Genomic DNA, 25,804 nt, shown 5'->3' on the forward strand with positions numbered 1-25,804 from the left:
TGCATTGTGTCATACGAGAAGAAGGAGGAGCGGTGTGAGCTCTATGCCACGGGTCACGCCAGCTCTACTGCCTTCACTCCCATTAGTATTTGCTGCACAGAGTCTCTCCGTATTTACATAAAGTTTAGCTTTTTTTTTCAACTTTGTCACGTTGCTGGACCACGTCTAGTCACCAACGGTCACTCTCGGTCATGTCACCACCGAGTCAGCAGCTGTCACGGAAAGTGAACGATCTCTGGTCGCTGTATGTGCGAATGTAGCATCGGTTATTTTCCTTTAACTCTGTCTGTGTTTTATTCTTTGCATAAAGTACATTCATTCATTTCTGTCAAGTTGATCAATTCATTCATTTATGGCAGTTTGTACTTTATTTTTAAAGACATATATACGAAAGAAATTGAGCTTGAGCTCGATCAAAGCACCAAACAAAAGAGTAATAACGACGCCACAGGACGGAGTGTAATTAAGCAGGATAAGAGAAATCATGCAATTAGAAAGATGATCATAAAGGAATTAGCTTCAAGCTATTAGGACGTTCAGAGCACCGCAGTAGAAACGGCCTCTTTGTTCTCTGGCACAGCATCGGCAGGGTGACTTCAATCCCCTGTAATATTCAGCAAGCTTAAATCTATCCACGTACATGCTGAATGTGGGGAAGAAAGCCTCACTGTCCACTGCTTTTTATACAGAGCTGTTCACCTTTCTGTAGCAGATGCTCGGAGAGAGACTTCACTCCATATATATATAGTGGGGGGTTTCTTAAGGCGTGTCCCAAATCGTGTACTTTTCTGCACCAGTTTGTGTTCACACTGGAAATTCTAAAGCGTGGAATAATGGACAGTTCATGGCTGCTAGTAGCTTTGCTCATGTAGCGGATGAGGGGAGGGGCTACCAGGGGCTGACGCTGAGCAAGAATAAAATTTCAAGATGGCCGAGGACACTCCGGTGTACAAGACAAACGTCTAAATCCGGCTGTGTTGTGTTACATGCTTTTGGCACCATTTGAGAATCGGCTTCCACTTCGAGTTCGTAAAAACGACAGAGAGCATATAGTGCATAGTGCAAGTGTGTAGTACGTCATTTGGGACGCAGCCTTATTCTTCTCATGTTCAAAGCCATTTTCTTTAATGACGTTTGAACTAGCAGAACAGCATTCAGGAGGAATGTGCTGAAAGCTTCACATCTGTAATCACTCAACTGGTTCCGAACAAGTAGCTGATGTTAAAGTCTCTTTTTATTAGTTATTGATCCCCTTCGCTTCCATCATAAAAACTGCAGAGTTTTCAAAATTCTTGGAATAAGCTATTGCGAGTATAGTGTAGTACACACAGATTACACGAACAAAAGTGCAGTTGTGTCATGATGTTGACGCCACCCCTATCCCTGCCCTTCCATGCACTCATATATATATATATATATATATATATATATATATATATATATATATATATATATATATATATATATTGAATATATGGTTCCTTGACTGGTGCCTGTGATCTCAATAAGTCAACTTTCTCTCCATATCCTGGCCTCTCACTCTCCCACCCTGCCTCTTCCTGCTTAGATCCTATCACATGGCCCGGTTACACCTTTAGATCTGATTCCCAGAAAGAGAGAATATTTGGAAGAAAGACTTCTGTCTGTGTGTGTGTGTGTGAGAGAGAGAGAGAGAGAGAGAGAGAGAGAGAGAGAGATGGTGGTTTGGCGCAGAAACATGAACCCAACAGGAACCAGACCAAAAGAAAGTTTTTCATTTTTCAGACCCAAACCCGAACACCACTCCTAAGCATTTCCATACGCACCCCTGGATGTGCCGAGGCTCATTTGGTTGTTAGCCAAGAATTACTGAATTCATTAAAAAAAGGGTGATCATCATGAACAAATCCCTCACTACCACCACCATCAGCAGAAAGCCTAAATGCTAGTTTCAGCGAGTTGTGAACTATCAGCTAAATATACCATAAACGTACAGTATTTCAGTCAGAGTAATGATACACTGGTGGGGAGGATAAATCAGTAGCCCCGGACAAGCAGATTACATGTCCGTGCTATTAGTTTTTCATTTGTTTCTGGTGGGCAGGACGGGTCAGTGAGCTGTTGATACAGCTGTGGCGCTCTTTTTGTCCTTCATTCATTAAGAGAGAAAAAAAGTTTAAATAGAATTCAGCGCTGTAAATACAGGACAGTCTGAATCCCACCTCCTGCTGCACTACAAACCCCTGAGGGTGAAGCCATCATATAACTCAATACACGCATTATTTACATTTCTGGCATCCTTATCCAGAGCGACTTACAGTTTATCTCATTTTATACAACTGAGGGTTTAGGGGCCCAGCAGGGGCAATTTGGTGGACCTGGGATTCAAACTCACAACCTCACACCCCTCCAAAACATTGAATTCAGGTGTTGTTTTTCAGGGGTTGGGCTTGACCCCTTAGTTCCAGTGACTGGAACTCTTAATGCTTCAGCATACCAAGACATTTTGGACAATTTCATGCTCCCAACTTTGTGGGGACAGTTTGGGAATGACCCCTTCCTGTTCCAACATGACTGTGCACCAGTGCACAAAGCAAGGTCCATAAAGATATGGATGAGCAAGATGTGGAGGAACTTGACTGGCCTGTACAGAGTCCTGACCTCAACCTGATAGAACATCTTTGGTGATGAATTAGAGTGGAGACCAAGAGCCAGGCCTTCTCGTCCAACATTAATGCCTGACCTCACAAATGCGCTTCTAGAGGAATGGTCACACTCATTAAACTCAGTAAACACACTCCTAAACCTTGTGGATAGCTGCAAAGGGAACTCCATATTGCATTCATGTGCATGTAAAGGCAGATGTCCCAAAACTTTTAGCAATATTGTGTGTGTATATATATACACACTTCAGACCTATTCAGACTGTCAGTTTCTTGTATTTGGCCGGTCGATCCAGTAGGCATTTCTGCTGATCAGGTAAGTAATATAAACACATCCAGAAGGAAAAAAACAGAAGGATGATGGATATGGAGCTTTAAACCACTGAACAAGTCATGGCTGATCGGCCGCGTTCGGAGTAAGGGGAACATTGTGTAAATTTTGATTTCTGTCATGCATGTCAGGTCCTGTTGGAGTCAGGTGGCATCTTTGTTGTTCTGTGTTTGCTTCAATCTGTCTCTTTCACACACACACACACACACACACAGAAGAAAGACTGCATCTGGGAAACATGACGAGTTTGCTATGTACTGACCTATGCATGGAAGCCTCCTAAATTCATAAGCAATAGTTTTTACACACACACACAAGAAAGCCTACATCTGGGAGACTATATTAAACATGATGAGTTTGCTGTGTCCTGACCTACTCATGGAAGCCTACTAAATTTATAAGCAATAGTTTTTTTTTACACACACACACACACACACACACACACACACACACACACACAAGACGGGGAGTGTCTTTTAACTGGGTTCCCATGTCTCAATCTGACAGGAATGTTCACTGCTCCATAGAGACTCCCCAATCTCTTGCATCTCAGCACCCCCCCCCCTTTCGTCTTTCCTCTCGACAGCTCTTCTTCTAGCTTCAGCACCGGCCAAAAAAGAAAAAAGCTTTGCTATGTCATATAGGTTGATTTAAAAAGTCCGAGGATGTCTCAACCTCAGAAAAAGCAAAGAAAATTCTTGCCCTCTTGGCCCCCCACTGACTAAACCTACATCAGCGGTAAATCCTCGGTTTTGGCAAGCATGTTTAGCACTTCTTTTAGCAGTGCAGGGTAAAAAGACACCACCTATAGCAACTACTGTCAAAACAAGCCCGCTTCCCAGCCGAGGGAAGCTGTTACAGTCTCCGTTTTCAGCCTCGGCTGTGTTGCCTGCACGGTATTGGCACTGACGGGGATAAAATGATATGCCACATGACTCTGGCATGAGAGCAGACGGAAGATTGATGATACCGTGGATCTCCGCTGAACTGTAATGCGGCCGCGGCATTAGGAGTCGGTGCTGTCGGGACACACGGCTCTCTCTAGTACGTAGGAGTTAGCTTATTTATAATCCTTAACATTAATAAAATAATATCAGGGTTTCACATGCACTTGACACATGATGTGTATTATGATCCTTATAATTGGATAATTCAGTGTAGCTGTGTCTATAGTGTGTGTTTGGATTTAAATTGAAACATGACTTAACTGGAAGTAATTTTAGTACATTTAGGGTTTTTGGAAACGCTCATCTGTGCAGTTAATGGTTAAGGAGCTTGCTCAAGTGCCAAGCAGTGGCCCTTGAACAACCTTCTGGTCAGTAGTCCAACATCTTATACACTGAGACATCTCGTCCAGTAGCCAGTACACTTCCAGAATACAAAGACAAAGACAAGTATTCTCTCTTTTTTCTTTTTCTTTTTTTTTTTTTCCCTTTAATATGAGCCATACCACCATGCCTCTGGGAACACTGGAAAACACTGAGGGGGTAGAGCTAGAAATGTCAGCATTGTCAGCAGTCAGCTTTGTGTAAATCCTGGCTTTGACAGTTCCTCAACCTCAGCTATTGGTTTTTTCAAATCCTCCTATAGCAGTTCAATATTTTTTTTTTTTTGTACTTGCCACCGATATTTTCTAACAAATTGCTTGCCGCAAATCTAATCAAACTAGCAGCAGACATCCACCCTGACCAGGCAGTTACTATGGACGAATGAATGAGCTCTGTAAATGATACAGCACCAAACAGTGATGTTGATGAATGGGCGCTTTCTTTGTCCACTGAGCTTCATCCTCCAACCTCACTTTTTTTTGTTGCTTCCTCAAAGCAGGATCCCAGTCCCGATGCTCGCCTTTAGTCTCAGCCAGCAGGTCACATCCTATATTTATCTGTTTCTGTATCATTATGTCTAAGCTCCCGAGTGGCATAACAATAATATAAAAGTCAATGTAGTGGGTGGGCGGGATTGCTGTACACTTTCTCATCGGTCAATCACAGTTGCTCTAGCCAGTCGTGGGCGTCAAGGGGCTCTTGTATGCGGAAGAGGGTAGAGAGCACATTCATCCAGCACTGTGATTCTGACTGATTCTTCAGTTTCACCTCAGTTCGAATTCCATTCTATGATTCTGCAGTATTTCTTCAACTAACTTGTATTTACCGTGGATTAACCCCGCCCATGAAACAGCGGCTTTAAAGGAGAAGTTCACTTCCAACAAAAATCTACAAATAATTCACTCACCCCCTTGTCACCCAAGATGTTCATGTCTTTCTTTCTTCAGTCAATGTTTTTTGAGGAAAACTTTTAAGGATTTTTCTCCATATAGTGGACTTCAGTGGTGCCTGCGAGTATGAACTTCCAAAATGCAGCTTAAATGCAGCTTCAGAGGACTCTAAACGATCCTTATCTAGCGAAACCATTGGACATTTTGTTATAAAAATAAAAAAAAAATTGTATACTTTTTAACCACAAAAGCTTGTCCAGCAATAGCTCTGGCATGTGCGTCCGCGACGCTACGTCCTACATAATCACGCCGAAAAGGTCAGACGGAGCTACAGACCCAGCGTTTACAAAGTGAACGGTCAAAGACCACCAAAGACCTCCTTCTCCACACTAGCAAACTCTAGGTCTGTAGTTCCGCCTACGTCACGTGAAATTTTGACATGATTACGTAGTGTCGCAGACGCGCATCCCAGAGCTAGTGCTAGACGAGCTTTTGTGGTTAAAAAGTATACAATTTTAAATTTTTCTAAGAAAATGACAGAACATTTGGCTAGATAAGACCCTTCTTCCTCGACTGGGATCGTTTAGAGCCCTTTGAAACTGCATTGCGGAAGTTCAAACTCGTGGGCACCATTGAAGTCCACTATATGGAGAAAAACCCTGAAATGTTTTCCTCAAAAAACATCATTTCTTTACGACCGAAGAAAGAAAGAGATGAACATCTTGGATGACAAGGGGGTGAGGAAATTATTTGTAGATTTTTGTTCTGAAGCGAACTTCTCCTTTAAGCCTCTTCACTCGGTGAGTTTTATCACCACTACAGACCTTTGATCAGGAGTGTGTTTAAAAGGAAGCTTAACATGCTGTAATGTATTGGAAACACATGGCCGAAGCAGAGGGTGGTTAGGAAGAGGCCAGTCAGATTTAAACGCTGCTCGTCTTGATTTAGGTCTGACCGTCTACAGCAAAGCTTTGCGATGTGCTTAACTAGCCATCTGGGAGCACAGGCATGCACCAGGTCAGGAACCTCTCCATCTTTTCATCTCACCAGAGGAAAAAAAAAACAAATCCCTCCATTTTCCCATTTTGCCCTTTTTCTCAACACCCTTTTCCACCCCAACATGCACAAACACCACCGTCCCGTATGCGTCTTCCTTTCATTCACGGGCTGAAAGGCAGCTTTGAAAAGCAGACACACCTTTCTCCTTTATGTGCGTTAATAAATACAGGACGGCCTTTGTTAAAGCCAACGAGCAGACAGAAAGCTTTTACTTTCAGCACCGATCAGGAGTCTGCTTTTGTCCGCCCTAAGACCTTAATTTCAGCTGGATATCTGATCAGCCCCGATAGAGACCCCATTCTGCTCCTCGCTCACCTGGGAGAAAATGACTACAGCCCTGTTTAATGTCCTTTGTGTTGGTATTCTTCTCCTTGGAAAAAAATCTCAGTCTTTTCAGAGAACGAACACAACAGGGGGAAGTCCTAAAGGAAAAGCGCCGCTCAGGAACTTGACAAGAACTTTCTGACAGCCTGAGACATTCTCCAGACCTTCTGACTTTTACAATGTGTAGGAGCCCCACGTTTTAACGCATTACTCAAAAACTGTCTTCTTTATTTCCCGCCAAGGAAAACAAACTATGAGCCAATCCACATACGGATCTGAAATGACTGACATTCGTGTAGGTGCTATCACCTCTCCAGTGTTAAATAATCCCCTCTGGAAGCCCCGCCCCCTTTCTTTCATTTCACATTAGTAATTTTAATCTCAAATTGATTTTCATGCTTCACAGAAACACTGGCTGCACGCCTGACGAGCATCACGACCTCCACTCGGCAGCTTCCACAGCTAAATGTTTTATTGAGAGATTAATTCAGGCGTGTTATTAATAATAGCTTTTCCTGTGTAGTGACGCAAAAAGATTGTTACAGAGAATTGGCATCTGCTTAAATGGCGTCTCGAATTAATTCAGGAGTGTGATTGAACTATTGGTGTCCATGACAAAGGTGTTAAAAAGTGATGGCATACTGTGATCTCCCTGTCAATCACAGCGACACTAGCCAATCATGGGCTCTCATCAGTCTGTGTGCTCATGTCTGTGGAACAGCCAGCATGGTTTCTTCTCAGATGAACGCTCAGAAGAACTCTGAGGAATGCTCAAAAGAATGCTCAAAGGAAAGCTCAAAGGAACGTTCAGGGGAATGCTCAGAAGACCTCTCAGAGAAACGCTCAGAATAACTGGGAGGAACGCTCAGAATAACTCATAGGAACACTCAGAATAACTCAGAGGAACACTCAGAATAACTCAGTGGAACACTCAGAAGAACTCACAGAGGAGCGTTCGAAGACCTCTCGGTGGAACGCTCAGGAGAACTCGCAGAGGAACGCTCAGAGGAATGTTCTGAAAAACTCTTTTATAAGAACTTAGTAAATGTATGATCGGATGGGTGTGTGTGAAAGAGAGAGAGAGAGAGATAGCAAGTGGTTGGGAATTGGCCAAGACGAAATTAGGGAGAAACTGGTAAAGAAGGTTACACAAGGTTGTGCAGGCTTTTGCATTGAAAAAGTTTCTCAGAGCCTAAGTGCTAATGAAGGCTTTTATTACAGCCTCGTAGCGCACTAGCTCAGCGTCCTCCTCTTCCTCGTCCTGACCTCATTAGCATTGCTGAGAGGGTTTGTGCTGTGTGTCCTTGGCAGATAACAATGTAGCACTGTGCCCTGGTGTTAGTGCTGCGTGAGAAATCAGAGGCTACAAACCACAGAGGGTGTGTTAGAGGATTCCAACAGGTTAGAAATGTTAATTGAACATATTAACAGTATCATGCTGGTTTGTCAGGGAGGGGTTTTTGGCCATATGTCCGTATTCGCATGCTTTTAATTCCTTTGAAAGAAAATTAGTTCATTTTTCGCACAAAAAAAATCTGTTGAAGTAATCCAGATGTTCGACACATGTTTAGTCTCTTCAGTTTAATTAGACAGAATTTTTTTGCGATTTTTGCTGACAAAAAATACTTGATTTTGTTGCAGTTTATTTTTATTTTGCACCTTTTTTGTGTTTTTTTTTTTGCTTGTAAATGTGTGTTGGGATGACCTCACACGACACGTCTTGGCTCAGAAAAAAATCATCATTTTTGGACCTGAAGGTTTGGTGAATGCTCTTTTGTTGTCCATGCTTTTATTATCTCTGATTTTTTAAAAAAATAAAAAAATAAATAAAATCATGGAAACATGACAGAACAGTGGTTAAGGCTCTGAGCTCACGTTGGTCTGGGAATGCTTTCAGTCTTTATGTAGGCAAGTTTCCATATATAAAGGCACTATTTTATTGCATTGTTTTAAAAAAAACAAACAAAAAATGTACCCATGTTGTGAAAAGAGGGAGGAGGTATGAGAGAACTAGGGAGGAGGGAAAAGGAGTAGCCCCAGCTGGTCAGCAAAAACCACAACACCCAAGATCAAGGAAGTGTGTGTGAGCGCGTGGGCGTCCCGTATACGCTGCGGTGTATCTGGTTCTAGTCACGTCACAAAAGAGCCCTTTGATGCACAGGCAAGGCAAGCCTGGCTCGACAGGACGTGTGTGTGTGTGTTTGTGCGCTCTTTAACCCACTTCAGCTCTCTGCCAGAGTCTCAGTGTTTTTAATCCCCTTTCCTCCAGCCATAATACTCAGTGTGTGTTTTGGTGTGTGTGTGAAAGCGGCACGTCGGTGTTAGCACCTTGAGTGACCGTTTCCCGGCAGTTAAATCGGTTACGGCGTCCTCGTCTGGTGTCTGAAGTCGTCTCTGAGTATTAACCAGACAGACCTGCTGAGTCAGCCATTGAGAAAGCCAGACTTCAGTACATTTTCCCGCACTCTTTTTTTTTTTTTTTCTTGAGGTATTGGAGCAGCTAAGGGGACTTCCATGGTACGCAACTAACTTGATCATGTTTAATTTCACACGGGTTTATCTCTTGCTCGCCAAGATGAGCAAAGATGTTAGCGAACGCTATTATCTTATCTTGTCTTATCTCAACTAGATATTGGAACTATTATTATCGTTAGCGTTTTATTTGTTTTTTAGCATTTAGAAAGTTTGGGTCCAGTTGGGAACGATCCTTAATCACATTGTGCCGTGGTGAAAAGCGCTTGACCAGGATGGCTGCCTCTGTATGGGTCAGCGCTCGGCTACAGCAGTTCATTTTAAGCTTTCACTCTGCAGTGCTGGAATCAACCCCTGGCGTGTTTTTACCCCTCAGCGCCGCTCATTTAGGTGTGCGCGAACGAAGCAACCGCACCCCGGTGCAGACCGTAACCACCAGTCCGAGACCATGAGAGCGAGGTGCAAGGTGGTCTCATTTCCAAGTGAATTTTTTTGTTTTTCCTCCCCAAGCTGAACATTTTTCATGCATCATGTGAGTGGAATGAACTTCCTGCAGATTTGAAAAGATTTGAAAAGCATTAGGTTAATGCTCCAAGAAAAGAACGAGTGAAAGAATAGAGAGTCTGGAGTTGTGTTTAGAAAAGGTCAAGAGAAAAACCTCGGGTATTTATACTGATATCCATGTGTTATTGTTTTCTTTAGAAACTATTATTTTTTTACTTGACACACTTCAGAGGTTAACTCTTTCACACACACAAAAATCATTAAACTTGGGTGTATATAATAGATAATAAGCAATATAATAAAAATATACCCCAGGGAATAAAAATTTCTTTATATGGCAATTTTTTTTTAATCTAAATCCTTTACTTTTTGTCACCAGGTCAGATACACTATACTGCCAAAAGTTTTGGGACACCCCTCCAATTCATTGAATTCAGGGGTTGGGCTTAGTCCAAGTGAAAAGAACTCCTCAACCTCTTAATTTATCCCAAAGGTGTTTCTATCAGGTTAAGGCTTTCCACAAGGTTTAGGAGTGTGTTTATGGGAATTTTTGAACATTCCTCTAGAAGCGCATTTGTGAGGTCAGGCACTGATGTTGGACGAGAAGGCCTGGCTCACAGTCTTCGCTCTAATTCATCCCAAAGGTGTTCTATCAGGTAGTGGTGCAGGCCAGTCAAGTTCCTCCACACCAAACTCGCTCATCCATGTCTTTACAGAGCTTGCTTTGTGCACTGGTGCACAGTCATATTGGAACAGGAAGGGGTCATCCCCAAACTGTTCCCACAAAGCTGGGAGCATGAAATTGTCCAAAATGTCCTGGTATGCTGAAGCCTTAAGAATTCCTTTCACTGGAACTAAGGGGCCAAGCCCAACCCCTGAAAACCAACACCTGAAATCAATGATTTGGAGGGATGTCCCAAAACTTTTGGCAGTATAGTGTATCTGATACGTATACTGTGATATCCGAATCACCGTATCTGTTAGAAACTGATACCGGATATTGAACTGCTGCCATGTTGAGTTGTGTTTTTGGCATATCGTTATAATTAACAGTGACAACAGGACAACAGTCTGTCCAGAGACTGAAGATGACCACATCTGACATTTGCAGTATTTATACAACTATTTATTTATTAGTAAGTTGTTTTTTGTTTTGTTTTTTTTGTTTTTTTTTTCATTTTATTTTAATATGTTGATCTAGAAAGTAAGTCAGAAAATGACCTGATTCAACGAGTCGACTCGACTGAATCATTTTAACCTAGTGACTGAGATATAGAGCTAGTGAGGTGTTCTGGATATTTGGACCTCTGGATATTAGACTAAATATTTGATGACACAATGTGCCAGACATCAAGGGGTTAATTGTGAAGGAAACAAACTAAATAGCATACAAACCAACACTGCTTTGATTCAGCCTTGGAAAACAGACTAATAAACGGTTGGTGCGAGAGAGACTTTTCATTACTACAGAAGCATGATCGGAGTCGAAACCGTCTCCCCAAAAAAGCGAACAGCCGTGGAACAATTCTCTCGGCCGATTTCATTTTTGACCACACTAATACAGCGGCTTCAAACCCTCCGGACGGCTGCTATGCTGTGTGTGTTGTTTGTCTGTGTCTGGTAGTGTTGCGGTCTGGACGTCATATTGAATTACTGACTTAGCGCTGGAAAAACCAGGTCAGGACATCCTTTTTTTCCTCTTTCTCTTTCTTCCTTGCTGTCTCTGCCTCACCACCCTGCCAGGCCAAACTGGCTGTGAATAACCGCCAGAGTTCTAATTAACACGAGCTGCGTTTGGGAAAGCAGAAGAGAAAAGAAGCACAGAGGAGAAAAAGCAGAAGAGAACCGGTTAGAATTACGGTCAATACTGGGTCACACTCGGGTATGTTTTGTGTTGAACCCATCCAGAAAAAAAAAAAAGACTGTGTGTACTATTCACCATGACCACTACACATTTGTAACTAATTCCACACGACAGTTGAGTTTTTACGGTAGCGCCTGAATGTCGAGTGCGTAAAAGAGCTGTCAGCAGCGTAATAACTCCGAGTGACACACTGATGCACAGTGAACGCGGTGACGGGCGCGAGGAGAACTGGAGGGCTGTGACTAATGGCTCTCAAGTAGCAGTCACGGGGCAGTGGCAGCGCAGCGCTTATGAAGCAATGCTACTGACCTGAATGTTGGAACTATCTGAGTTCAACCCTCTAGATATCATAAAACTTCTGTTCTCCATCAATTGCAAGATTTTTGACTCAGGACATTCAGTGAATGCTCAAATGATTCCTCAGACCCACGGCCTTCAGCATTCAGCTTAGCTCAGAAGTGGGAAGTGGGAACTCGGAATTACATCATTTTCAATGCTACTACAGTGATTTGTTTGCTGTTGATGCCGTGAGCAGCCATGTTGATTCGACATCCCTTGCCTTAAGGATACCCGAGATTCTGAGCAGGAATTCCGAGTCGAGGGATGTTCAGTGATTTAGTGAATGCTCAAATGATTCCTCAGACCCACGGTGCGTTCAGCTTACCTCGGAAGTGGGAAGTGGGTATTCGGAGTTACATCATTTTCAGTGCTACTACAGTGATTTGTTTGCTGTTGATGCCGTGAGCAGCCATGTTGATTTGATATCCCTTGCTGAACTCAAGGGTTAGGATCCCTGAGATTCTGAGCAGGAATTGCGAGTCGTGTGATGTTCAGTGATTTAGTGAATGCTCAAATGAATCCTCAGACCCACGGTGCATTCAGCTTACCTCGAAAGTGGGAACTCGGAATTACATCATTTTCAAGCTACAGCGCAGGAAAAAAACTTGGCTGGCCGTCTCCGTGTTTGTCTCTTGATGTATATTTACCTTCATAAAAAGATTTAACAAGCAAACATGTATGTATGTTGATTTTTTTTTTTTAAACACTGCTACTCAGTGATTTGTTTACTTTGTTTACTGTTGATGCCATGAACAGCCATGTTGATTCGACATCCCTTGCTGAACACCCGAGATTCTGAGCAGGAATTCCTGGAGTCGAGGGGGCGTTTTCTTCTGTTATTTCATAGTTACAAGCTTTGACCAAACGCAGTCGGAATCACACGTCACACGCGGCGCACTAAAAGCATCCATGACGTGGATGTTTGGTTTATGGTATAAGAGAACAGAAGGTCCTCATGCTGATATCTCGTCACTCTGATCCTTCATATGGTGAAAGCTTGTAGCTGGCGTGTGCCCGTAGCTGTGGGTGGATACGGCAGCTGGCGTGGCGGTGGATATTCCAGCGAGGGCAGGCTGTTAACCATATGGGTCCAGTGTCCATCCAGTCTCTGTTTACGACCACACAAGCATATATACAAGTATCCCCAGGTGAAGTGAACCATACCTTCCTTTACATCTAGAACTTGTTTTGCAAGTTTTACGCCCACGTCCATATTTGGGCGTTCCTGTAGAGTGTTTGTTTTATAATCGTAAAAAAAAATACACATTCAGCCATTTATTGTTATAATTGTCAGTGAAGCATAATTCCTGTTATCACTTAGCTTATAGTTCTAGAAGATATAAACAGCAGTTTCCTCACTTCCTCTCTATTGTCCTGTAGGACAAGACATGGGGAAAACCGACTACTACTAATCTCGGACACTGGAGACACTCCTTTCATCAACGTTAACTAAACATATCCTTATAGAAAATGTCACCACATTAAGCATTATAGCATTTAGACTTAAATTACAGTCTGAAAGTCTGAAAATGAAAAACACGTATATGTGCAGGACAGCTGGTTCTCCTGGATCGGGACTGGGAATCTGTCCTCCGATTGATGGACAGTAGTTTGGACAAGCGGCCCAGCCTAGCTATTTGTTCTCTTGCTGCAAACCGTTTATTCCAGGAAGTTACCCATTATCTCGCATACTTCTCCCTCTCATCCAAGCATAAAAACTGTCTTTTATTATTTAGACTATTAAAGGTTTGGATTCAGAATTCAAAGGAAGACCAGCGGGACATGATTTCTAAAAGAATACTGCGACCCCGTGACACCCGGGTGATGTGTGGTCGCTGGGAAAAGATCTGGAACGTTCTTCATTATTTGCAGCGCTTCATTTAGTTTGCAGTTTTCCCCTCTCAATCTTGTAAACCCAAGTGCTGACATTAGCGTTGTTTGTATCAGGGACTTTGAGAAAGATCTGTATCAGGAGCTCTGGATTGTGTTTGGGGCTGGGGGGGAGGGAATGTCGAGTCTGACCGCTGTGGGCTTTACTGTGTTGCAGCGTAGGTTTGGTTGAACACAGCAGATCAGCGAAGCATCATATGTCCATCTGGGTTGAGAAAGTTCTCTGTATTAGACTCTTTAACCCTAACATTTTGGGCAAATACACTAAATATACTTCACCAAAAGCAACAAGGCCAAACAGTGACCATCCTATATTTCTTTTTAAGTTCTAGATTTATAATATAGGACTACTGTAATGTGAACATTGTAGTCAATTCCAAGCAGGAGAATATGGCACTATGTTTTATGATGAATGATATGGACTTATTCCTAAGTGCCCTTTGTGACATAGTGCACACTAGTTTCTCATTCACAATATGTCCTAGATATGATGCTATATTCTAAGATGAATGATACAGATTTATTCCTAAGTGCCCTTTGTGACATAGCGTACACTAGTTACTCATTTGGAACACTTCCTCAGTATGATGCTATATTCGAAGATAAATTATATGGACTAATTCCTAAGTGCTCTTTGTGACATAGTGTACACTAGATACTCATTTGAAACACTTCCTAAATCAGCCCTTATAACCCAAGACTGCAGAAAGTGGATGAATTCAATGCTGATCCTTTGTAACGTTCACTGGTTACTCATTTGGAACATGTCCCAAATCATTTAGAATTGTATAAAGTGGACTACTTCAGTGCTGATCTCTGTTGGTTTTACAAGTTGGATCCTGTCCTAGATTAGACCTGTATTTTAAGATTATATTGAGAGGAAGTTGATCTTCGCTAGGCGGTACGTCAGAGCCGAAACTTGTCAGTCATCTCATGCACAGCGATGTTTAAACACACTGACGATGTCCGTCTCTCTTAAACCTTTCCGCCATCATCGTGATTGTTGTCATAGTCAAATTTACTAATCTAGAAGGACAGTGCACAAAACAGGACCTTTCACTAAGTTTGAAGGTGATATCAAGGGTTTTTATTTTTTTTAAATCAGACAATGAGTGTTTTAGTAATGAATAAGCGTCTGGTATAATACAAGTATGCAGTGTGAGACACAAGGCTGATTTGTTTAGCAGATGGGGAAATTCATCCATTTTTATTACTTCACGTATATATATTTATCTACGCTTAAGGCTGCCAGTCAGATCAGCGAAAAATATTGCAGTATAGATCAATAACGTTCATTTAAAACAGCCCACACACAAGAGCTGCTCTGATCCAGACGTCTAGCCATCAAAATTTGACCCTTCATCAAACTCGCTCAAATCCTTACGCTTGCCCATTTTTCCTGCTTCTAACATCAACTTTGAGGACACTTGCTGCCTAATATATCCCACCCACTAACAGGTGCCATGATGAGGAGATAATCAGTGTTATTCACTTCACCTCTCAGTGGCCATAATGTTATGCCTGATCGGTGTATTGTAGGGATTCTGTTGCTTTACTGCACCGTATGTGGCTGAAACAGATCTCAGTAGAAATCTACATAGAACTTATATAAGTACTGTAGACCGCTCGCTCCAGTGTGAGCGTAGAGTAAGACTTAATCGCTTTTTAATGTCTTGCTTTGTCACAGCATCGAGCGAGCACGACTACAAGCGCACACTGTACTCAGCCAGTTGGGAGTCTGCCTGCTCACAGTCAATATTTGCCTTTGTAAGTTTCTGCCTTCTGGCATGGGAACAAACGACCAATGGATGACTGGCTACCAGAGCAGGAAGGAGTGTGAGCGTGAGCGGGGGGAGGAGGAGGAGGGTGATCCTGTCTCACTGTTACTTCTGAACAGCGCTCTCGTTACAAGAGCGTCTTTTAAATGAAAATGATCATGCTGTGGTATGAAGCAGTGAGGTAACGGGACAGTAATCAGTCTCTGGTGATCAAGTCCACTTGATTATTGTGTACGTTTGTCCTATAGGCTAAATCTTTTTAAACCACAGCTAAAAGCAGTAGCCTGTGCAGCCCTCTTAGTCTCAGTCGTCAAGGGTTTTAGACGGTTTGGGACGAGGCCACCCAGCAGGCCCGCTTTCTCTTACGTCTCTGCTCCGTCCATCTGGCGCTCCGTGAACGAGGGAGGAAGAGGGGGAAGACTGTGGTTACGGCACGGCTCTCAAAGAGTTGCTGAGTCTCGTAAACGCAAGGGTTGAGGGAGGCTTTGAAGTGCGCTGCTTTGCGCCGTGTGGATCCACTCTGCGGTAAATGACTGCTTCTCTCATGCTCGTGGAAGCGCCGATGACTGAGAGCGCGCCATGCAAGCCCTAGCCTAGCCTGCTTGTCATCCCCATTCCATCCTAACACACTGCTCCTCTTTGTCACTTAGGGGACACTGTCTGTGTCATTTGGAACGTGTCCTAAATGTAAAAGACGAATCACATGGTTTGTTGAAGAGCTTACTGTGACATGGAGTACACTAGTCTTTTCATTTGGATCGTGTCCCAAATCACTCATTGTATCTTCGGGCTGTATAAAATGAACTTTGTGTGGATCTTTGTAGTGCACACTTGTTGCTCATTTGGAACAATCGAACAATGTAGTTTAAGATTGTATAACGGTTACTAATCCAGTGCTGATCTCTCTAGAGCACACTTAGCTACTCATTTAGAACGTTTTCCAAATCTTGCATCCTAAGACTGTACAATGTGGATGAATTCGGTGTTGATCTCTGTAGTCGTACACTTGTTACTGACGTCCTAACGACGAATGATATGGACTAACTCGTAAAGTGCCCTCTATGACATAGTGTGCACTAGTTGTTTCATTTGGAACATGTCCTAAATCAGAAATACTGTATAATGTGATTGAATTTATTGCTGATCTTTGTGACGTAGTGTACCCTAGTTACTCTTTTGGAACACGTCCTAAATCAGACCTTATAACTTGAGACTGCATAAAGCGGATGGATTCAGTGCTGATCCTTTGTAACGTTCACTTGTTACTCAAAACTGTCTTAAGATTGTATATAATGATACTGGATTCAGTGCTTATAGTTGTTGTGTACACTATTTACTCATTTGGGACACGTCCGAAATCACACATTGGGTCTTAAGATTGTATATAATGATATTGGATTCAGTGCTTGTCATTGTAGTGCACACTAGTTACTCATTTGGAACACGTCCAAAATCACACATTGGGTCTTAAGATTGTATATAATGATATTGGATTCAGTGCTTGTCATTGTAGTGCACACTAGTTACTCATTTGGAACACGTCCAAAATCAGACATTGGGTCTTAAGATTGTATATAATGATAATGGATTCAAGTGCTTATTGTTGTAGTGTACACTAGTTACTCATTTGAGACACGTCCGAAATCAGACATTGGGTCTTATGATTGTATCAAATGATATTGGATTCAGTGCTTATTGTTGTAGTGTACACTAGTTACTCATTTGGAACACATCTGAAATCAAACCTGTCTTAAGATTGTATATAATGTTAATGGATTCAGTGCTTATAGTTATAGTGTACACTAGTTACTCATTTAGAACATGTCCTAAGTATCACACTGCAGTCTAAAATGAATGACATGGACTAATACAGAACTGCAAGTGATTTAATTTGGAACACGAGCTTCAATCAATCCTGATAAATGACAGCAATTCACGAAAGCATTCAGAGTACGAGAGAAATGCGTGAGGCCGATAAACTCACAGCGGACGCGTCAGCAACTTCATTTCCCCAAATTGCTGTAATGCCTCGGAAGCTGCGTCGTCCTGCCCTGTAGGTGTTTTTGCAACTACCGAGTCTATTTTAAGTTGTTTGCTCCGTTTGTTTTCATAGCGCTCCAAAGCCAGACGCAACATCGGAGAAGCCACAATATCCTGCTCTTTTATTTACAGCCTCAATCTGGCCATCTCTCAGCGCGTCAGCTCAACCCATCCCATTTAAGAGCGCATGCTTTTCTCATGACCACGTCGACCGACATGCACATCATACGCCTACAGTAAAGTCATTGTGTCACAATTACATAACCACATACACACTCATGCGTACACACAGCTCTGAAGCAAAGCGTATAAATAATTTACCCACATCCAGTGATTGTAGCTTGTTGTTTCCAGCGGCGTTACTGATCACCCTGCGGTTCATGCTAGCACAATCAAGCAGACCAACATGAACAAGTGAATCCTCTGCATGTGATGTACCAAAACATTTCACAAGGCCAGATCAGGAGAAAATACACTATACTGGCAAAAGTTTTGGGACACCCCTCCAAATCGTTGAATTCAGGGGTTGGGCTCGGCTCCTTAGTTCCAGTGAAAGGAACTCTTAATGCTTCAGCATACCAAGACATTCTGGACAATTTCATGCTCCTAACTTTGTGGGAACGGTTTGGGGATGACCCTTTCCTGTTCCAACATGACCGGTGCACAAAGCAAAGTCCATAAAGTCATATATAAGTGAGTTTGGTGTGGAGGAACTTGACTGACCTGCACAGAGTCCTGACCTCAGCCTAACAGAACACCTTTGGGATGAATTCGAGCGGAGACTGAGAGCCAGGCCAAAACTGGGATGACTGCCTTTACATGCACATGAATGTAATATGGAGTTGTTCCTCATTTCCAGCTATAACAGCTTCAACTCTTCTGGGAAGGCTTTCCACAAGGTTTAAGAGTGTGTTCATTGGAATATTTGACCATTCATCTAGAATTGCATTTGTGAGGTCAGGCACTGATGCTGGACGTGAAGGTCTGGCTCAGTCTCCACTCTAATTCATCTCAAAGGTGTTCCTTCGGGTTGAGGTCAGGACTCAGGTGTAGACCAGTCAAGTTCCTCCACACCAAACTCTTTATTTAGTGCTGATGGAAGGAGTCTTCAGTATCAGTGGAGTGAAGCTGTAACTTTCCAACACTGAACATTTTGTGCTTTCTTGGTGAAAAGTTGCATGTAAACTGTCGCATAGAGCTGAAGAAAAAGAGCTCTTCATCTAAACATTGTGTCGTAGTAGCAGCCGTTATCGAGGCAGCGTGGAGGAAATTAATGAAAGCTGCTGATCACTGCTGGGATTTCAGCAGCGCACGAACTGCTGTGCTTTCTCAAACCAGTTCAGCAGCATGTGCATTTTCCAACTTCAGGCTCCTCTCGCCTCCTCTCGTTCTCTCGGGTTTCCGTTTCCTCTCCGCATTTTTTCTTTTGCTCTCTCTCTCTCTGTCTCTCTCTCTCTCTTTCACTCTCTCTCGAATGGTGTTCAGGTAGCTATCAGGGCCACGGCTGCATACCAGCTGATCCCAGAACAGAGCAGGGAGGCCAGAGAGGAAATAAGAGGACGGGGCGTCAGGAATGCTGCGAATGTTATCCTGTGTTTATCTGCATGGGATCTCTGTAAATGTTTTCTCTCAGTTCTCTGACACGTTCTCTTTGTTCCCTCTCTTTCAGTCTCGCTCTCTCTTTCACTCCTTCTCTCCCAGCTGTCATAATAACACTCGGAGCATATTGAAAGCTCATTCCGTGTTCACTGACCAGCTAAGGCGCTGTTTAATCAACCGTGCACGTTAAAGCCCACTATATTCACCTGCACATCACAGTTACTCAGCATTTAATATGAAACCAGGCTCAAGTAAAACAAGCATGTCTTTTTTTTTATGTATTTCAGATAGACAGACGTGCCCTGCAGCCATGAGGCGACCTGGACTGATTGGAAATCTCTAAGCACGTGAGTACGAGTGTTTATAGTAAACATTGTACAGTTTCTCCATCAGTTTATGTGAGTTCCCCGGTCTGCACTGGTCAGTATCTATCAAAAGTGGCCCAAGGAAGGAACAGTGGTGAACTGGTGACCAAGGCTCACTGATGCACGTGGGGAGCAAAGACTGTGTGATCCGATCCAACAGACGAGCTACTGATGGTCAAATTGCTGAAGAAGTTAATGCTAGTTCTGATAGAAAGCTGTCAGAATACACAGTGCATGACGGGTCAGGGCTGTTTTGGCAGGAAAAGGGGGACCGACACAGTATTAGGCAGGTGGTCATAATGTTATGCCTGGTTGGTGTATATCTTGGCATGTGATGTCTTTTGTTTTTATATGACCTTATCTTATGACCACAATATCATTTGTTTAAGGAACCAAGGAAGGAACCAAGGAATTCTTTGATTCGACTGAATAAATCTCCCACCACCTCTGATGCCCATCATAAATGCCTTTTGTTACCCCTGGACAATATTTGGCAGGTGGTCATAATGTTATGCCTGATCAGTGTATATTGTTACTAAAAGGCTTGTTCTTTATTACACTAGCTCGTTGATTTCCGCTAGCTCACTAGTTACCATATATGACGTGGGGTTGTAGTAAAGAAAAGCACATTTTTTATCATTATTTCCATCTGAATCCCTCGGCCGAGACAGTAGTTGCTGATCCTCAAGACTAACTTGCTGAGTATGAGCTGTTATTTTTCATTATCTTTTTTTTTTTCTCTAGCAGTGAACTCAGCTTCATGGTTAAGATGTTTCATTAGGTTACTTGCATCGTACTTCCCATAGTTCCTCCTCTTGATATTTTAGTGTGCAGTCTGCTGTAATGCTTCAAGATCGCACGCCTCGTGTGTTCATTAGCGTAACAGCAGACGCTAGGTTTAATGTTATTACGGTACGCTAGGCTTGAGGGTGTTTTCACACAAGCTTTCGTAAACCACGAGGCACAAGCCGAGTGTGTCAGAGCTGCAGAAGTTTCTGATTTTTTTGGACAGAGCGAAAGAAAACATAACACTGGATGCACAAAATATTTGACGCAGATACCTAGCTTGTAAATTATCGAACGTCGGCTTCATGCTGTCCATGCATTTCCTTTTTTCTTTTTGGCAAAGATATCTTTACCTTATTTTTTCTGGCTAGCGTTCTCAATCAGCATTTTTTTTCCTTTTTGCTGGATTAAGTAAGTGCAGGTTGAAAACCGAACAAACGCGTCAATTTTCGCTCTGATTCAGACTTGGCAAACGGACTAATAGGTGTTAAAGCTGTCTGAATCATCACACACTCATCTCACCCCATGCCAAGTCATCGGATAATTATAAAGACATGCTAACGCTCTTTCCGACTCTGTCGCTGTACAGAAATGCCCCAAAGGATGTCGCAGAGCTGAAAGTGTTGTTCTTCAGCACATAGCACATTTGGTGTCCCTATGGGTAATCATGCAGCAGTTTCAAGTAGAATTGTGCGATAGAAGTGATTCAGATTACAATTATATGTTTGTTTTTTTAATACATACTCATACTGCTGCTTTAGTTGTTCCTATTCACTTTCACAGCTCCAGTGCAAAACTCAAACCTTTAAACACAAACACTGATGGACTCCGTTTGGAGAAAAGTAGAAAATAGTGTCCATCCGTCCTTAAGGCGGTTTTCACACTGGACACGTTTGCTGTGGTCCGAATCTGAGAGATATTGTTTCTCATTTGATTCGAAAGGCATTTATGATGGGTATCAGAGGTGGTGGCATATTTATTCAGTCGAATTAAAGAATTCCTTGGAATCCTTAAACAAAGGATATATATCTGCCAAGGTATACACCGACCAAGCATAACATTATGACCATCTGCCCAATGTTCTTTTGGTCCCCTGTGACCTGTCATTCACTGTGTATTCTGACATCTTTCTATCAGAACCAGCATAAACTTCTTCAGCAATTTGAGCAACAGTAGCTCGTCTGTTGGAGCTCGGCCTGCCTTCACTGCCCACGTGCAACAGTGAGCCTTGGCTGCCCATGACCCTGTCTCCGGTTCACCTCTGTTCCTTCCTTGGACCACTTTTGATAGATACTGACCACTGCAGACCGGGAACACCCCACAAGAGCTGCAGTTTTGGAGATGCTCTGATCTAGTCGTCTAGCCATCACAATTTGGCCCTTCATCAAACTCGCTCAAATCCTTACGCTTGCCCATTTTTCCTGCGTCTAATACATCAACTTTGAGGACAAAATGTTCACTTGCTGCCTAATATATCCCACCCACTAACAGGTGCCATGATGAGGAGATCATCAGTGTTATTCACATCCTCTCAGTGGTCATAATGTTATGCCTGATCAGTGTATTCAAATTATATCACTTCCTAAACAAGTGCAGATCCGTATAAATAGTTGTTCATAGAGTTCACATTCACAAGAAACGTGGCACAGTTCCAGTGCAATCAAACTCACACCACCTCCTACCAGGGGTTTCAGGTTTGGTACTGCGGTGTGCTTGACGGTCCACATGACAGCTTTCACATAACCATTTCCTCAAACACACTGAGCTCTGTTAGAGAAAAAACTGAAAAAACACCTAACCTGAAAGATAATTAGAGCATGATTACTAAAATATATATTGGTTTAAACTATGACCTCAGGACAAGTGGGTGTGAAAAATCCATTTGGAAAACTGTCTTCCCGTCCGGAACGTGTGTTTGTGTTTGACTGGGCCTCCTGTCACTCATTTTCTAGACGCTACCGTAGGTCTTCGGGGTAGAGATTTGTGAACATGGGCAGAAGTGGTTGGTTAAACTAATAATAGTCGTTCTCAGACCAGTTTTTATAATAATTTTACAACCCTTTCAGTCTGGATTTCTCCTGATCGTCCTTCAGCAGAGGTGTGTGTGTAAACTTCGGCATGGTTTTACAGTAACCACAGGTCACTTAAGAACTTTAATATACATGACGGCTATCTGACGTATAAAATGATGTGCAGATATTTGGTGATGAGTTATGTTCCTTTCCAGTGTGTTTTAATGGTCAGATAATACAGTGATCCTGTGAAACACACTTGACGCGTGGTCTCGGCTGACCTGAACTCATAACATAAAACCGCTGAGCAGGCCAGGCTCTAATCTGCTTAATCGTCACCTCATCGTGTCTGTGTGTTTCTGTGCGAGAGTGTATCTGTGTCTAATCCTCACCAGTGTTTTCTGTATCACATTCGGGTTTGTGTTCGTAATGATCTTCCTCACAAAGCACCAATCAGATCACCCTCCCGAGTATACAGAGCCTACTGACAGAAACCAGCATGCATAATACAGATATTATCAGCCTGAAGACTCGCATTCATTCAGCACTGTGACGGCCTCCACATTTCAAAGCGCTATAGAAAACGGAGAGAAAGAGCAGAGGAGGAACCGTCAGACACTCTTTGTGCGAGTGTACAGTAACGTCTCTTTCTCATCTCTCCCTCGTCCCAACGTCCCTCCCGTTTCTCTACCTCTGTCTGACCCCAGAGCGCGGTAGGGGTGGTGTTGTGGGCGCCCGAGAGTACAGTACGGTTCTGGACTCTATTTGCATTTGCTGGGAAAATGGATTACAAATGACAGGACCAGGAGGGGGAGGCTTCGTTCTGTCTACTTTCCTTATGAGTTATGAGCTCTTTATCTGCTTTATCTCTTCTCATAGACGATTAGTGCCTGCCAAGTTATTAGCCAAAGCTATTAATCGGCGGTTAATGCAAAATATGTCACAAGCGCTGGAGAGTCTACATCTGCTCGGCTAAACGACCGAGAAATGTTTTGCCATGCATTTAAGTAGGTCTAGTGTTGTGAGCAGAATGACTGTTACCGCCAAGAAAGCTAAGCCTTTGTATGTATGTTTACTGTTATGATACATGAGACAAGTTTATTTCACACGTTATAGTATAGCTATATAGTAGATGCTTAGTTGCTGTGTAATATATATATATATATATATATATATATATATATATATATATATATATATATATATATATATATATATATATATATATATATATATATATATATATATATATATTTATAGTAGCTGTACTGTAACCATGTAGTAGCTGTATAGTAGCTAAATGTAGCTGTATAGTTACTGTATAGTAGATGTATAAGTAGCTAAATGTAGCTGTATAGTAGATGTATAGTTACTGTATAGTAGATGCATAGTTGCTCTATAGTAGCTGTGGAGTAGTTATATAGTAGTTGTATAGTTACTGTATAGTAGATGTATAGTAGCTAAATGTAGATGTATAGTTACTGCATAGTAGATGCATAGTTGTTGTATAGTAGATGTATAGTTACTGCATAGTAGATGCATAGTTGTTGTATAGTAGATGTATAGTTACTGCATAGTAGATGCATAGTTGTTGTATAGTAGATGTATAGTTACTGCATAGTAGATGCATCTATAGTAGAGATGCTCTATAGTAGCTGTGGAGTAGTTATATAGTAGCTATATAGTGATTGTATATTAGATTCATAGTTGCTGTATTGTATCTCTATCTATATTATATCTGTTCAGTAGACATGTAGTAGCTTTATAATAGATGTATAGTTGCTGTACTGTTAATGTATACATGCTGAATAGTACATATGTAGTTGCTGTATAGTTGCCATATAATAGATGTATAGTTGCTTGTATATAGATGCTGTATAGTTGCCATATAATAGATGTATAGTTGCTATATAGAAGATATATAGTTGCTGTATAGCGGATGTATAATATAGTTGCTGTATAGTAGATGTATAGTATAGTTGTTATAAAGTAGATGTATAGTATAGTTGCTGTATAGTAGATATCTAGTTGCTGTGTAGTAGATGTATAGTAGATGTACTGTATAGTAGATATAAAGTAGATGTATAGTAGCTGTACTGTATATTAGATGTATTGTATAGTAGCTGTTGCTCTTACCAGCCTCTCTCTTTTCTTTCTTGAAGTTAAGACAAAAATTCAGCTTGTCTTATTACCAGAAATCTTCTGGAGATCTCATCACAGAAAACGCCACCACATCAGTGGATATAAGTTTGTTAAATAACAATAATATCTTTTATTAGTAGTTTGAAATTATGTTAAATATCTGCTATATAGGTTCCAAGTGTGATTAAAAAACAGGAGCATATTAGAACAGGAGCATTATATGAATCAAAGCTGCAACTAGTGTCAGAGCTGCTGTAATCTAAACTGTGTGACCAATCAGATTCATGAATTTTGTAGTCTGAATGAGTGTAAAACAGTACACCTTATTTTCATGTAATTTTGGATCTCTTCCACACGTCCCTCAGTCCCTGCGCAGCTCCTCTGAAATTGCACAAAGCTTTATTAGGCAGATTTTTAATTAGAACTTAGAAGAACATAGCTGGTGGGAAGAAGGAAAGCTCCTGATGAAGACCACCTCCTCCTCCTCCTCCTCCTCCTCCAGGCTCTGCAGCAGCGTCAGACCCCCTGCCTCATGTCATTTCCCTTCATCAGAAGCGTCATCACTCCTCATTAGATTGTCATCGGTGCTCTCTGGTTACCGGAAGAGCCTGTGAAGTTCAGCACCCCCCGTAGCTCGTCTCTCATCCTGTTTGCTCGTAACGTCAAGAAAACACACACTCGCACAGAAAACCAAGGCCTCTGAGGAGTCAGTAGGGAGCCCGTTTAGCTAGCGTGCGCTCTTGTGTTTCTTAGCCACTAAACAGGGCTGACGCTCAGGGACTAATGAAATGAGAAAGCTCTGCAAGCAGGAGGTGCTTCACTTTCAATTCGAGTGCGGCTCGAACCATTCAAACTTCCAGCGCACTCCTCTTCAATACGGCTTCAGTTCAGCACAGCCCGTGTTGACAGCTCGCTGATCGGCTTCATTTAATGCATTCAGCACCGCACACGTCCCGGTGCTGTACATGACTCACACATGCTTACTGCGGCATGCGCTGTGTGTGTGTGTGTGTGTGTACCCGCACACACTCCGGACCACAGCTGTGGAGCTGTAACCCAGGCTGTCATCATTACTCAGCTCCCTGCAGGGGAGTGTAGGTCTGAGTGTGTCCAGGGAGGAGAAAAAGGGAGGCACAGGAGATTTCGAACAGAAATGACCAAATGGACTTATAACAATTTGATCATTCCTACACAATCCTACACACAGTCCTGAGGCATTGACTCATTGTGTGAGTTTGCCATGATTTTTTGCTTTCTAAATGTAAAAATGTATGAGATTTTTCTCTCAATTTTCTAATTGCTCTTAAATCATTATTAAATGAGCTTTTTAAGCATGCATCTTGATCTTGTAAACCATAACATTGCCATGCTTCAAATCTAGCACTTTCTTTTTTTTTTTTATTCATACACAACACAAAGGATCAGCTGCATCAATCCAA

The 25,804-nt window shown here is 42.2% G+C and overlaps 1 protein-coding gene across 1 annotated transcript in view; it reads left to right on the forward strand.

The window, feature by feature from the left end:
* sipa1l3 (signal-induced proliferation-associated 1 like 3) overlaps positions 1-25,804 on the forward strand; it is a 95,047-nt gene that overhangs the window by 14,844 nt on the left and 54,399 nt on the right. The window contains exon 2 of the mRNA XM_058387512.1: positions 19,348-19,407. The gene's annotated coding sequence lies outside the window, so the exon portion shown is untranslated. The remainder of the gene's footprint in view (positions 1-19,347; positions 19,408-25,804) is intronic.

Source organism: Hemibagrus wyckioides, linkage group LG04 (assembly GCF_019097595.1).
Source record: "Hemibagrus wyckioides isolate EC202008001 linkage group LG04, SWU_Hwy_1.0, whole genome shotgun sequence".
In the NCBI taxonomy this organism is placed as follows: domain Eukaryota; kingdom Metazoa; phylum Chordata; class Actinopteri; order Siluriformes; family Bagridae; genus Hemibagrus; species Hemibagrus wyckioides.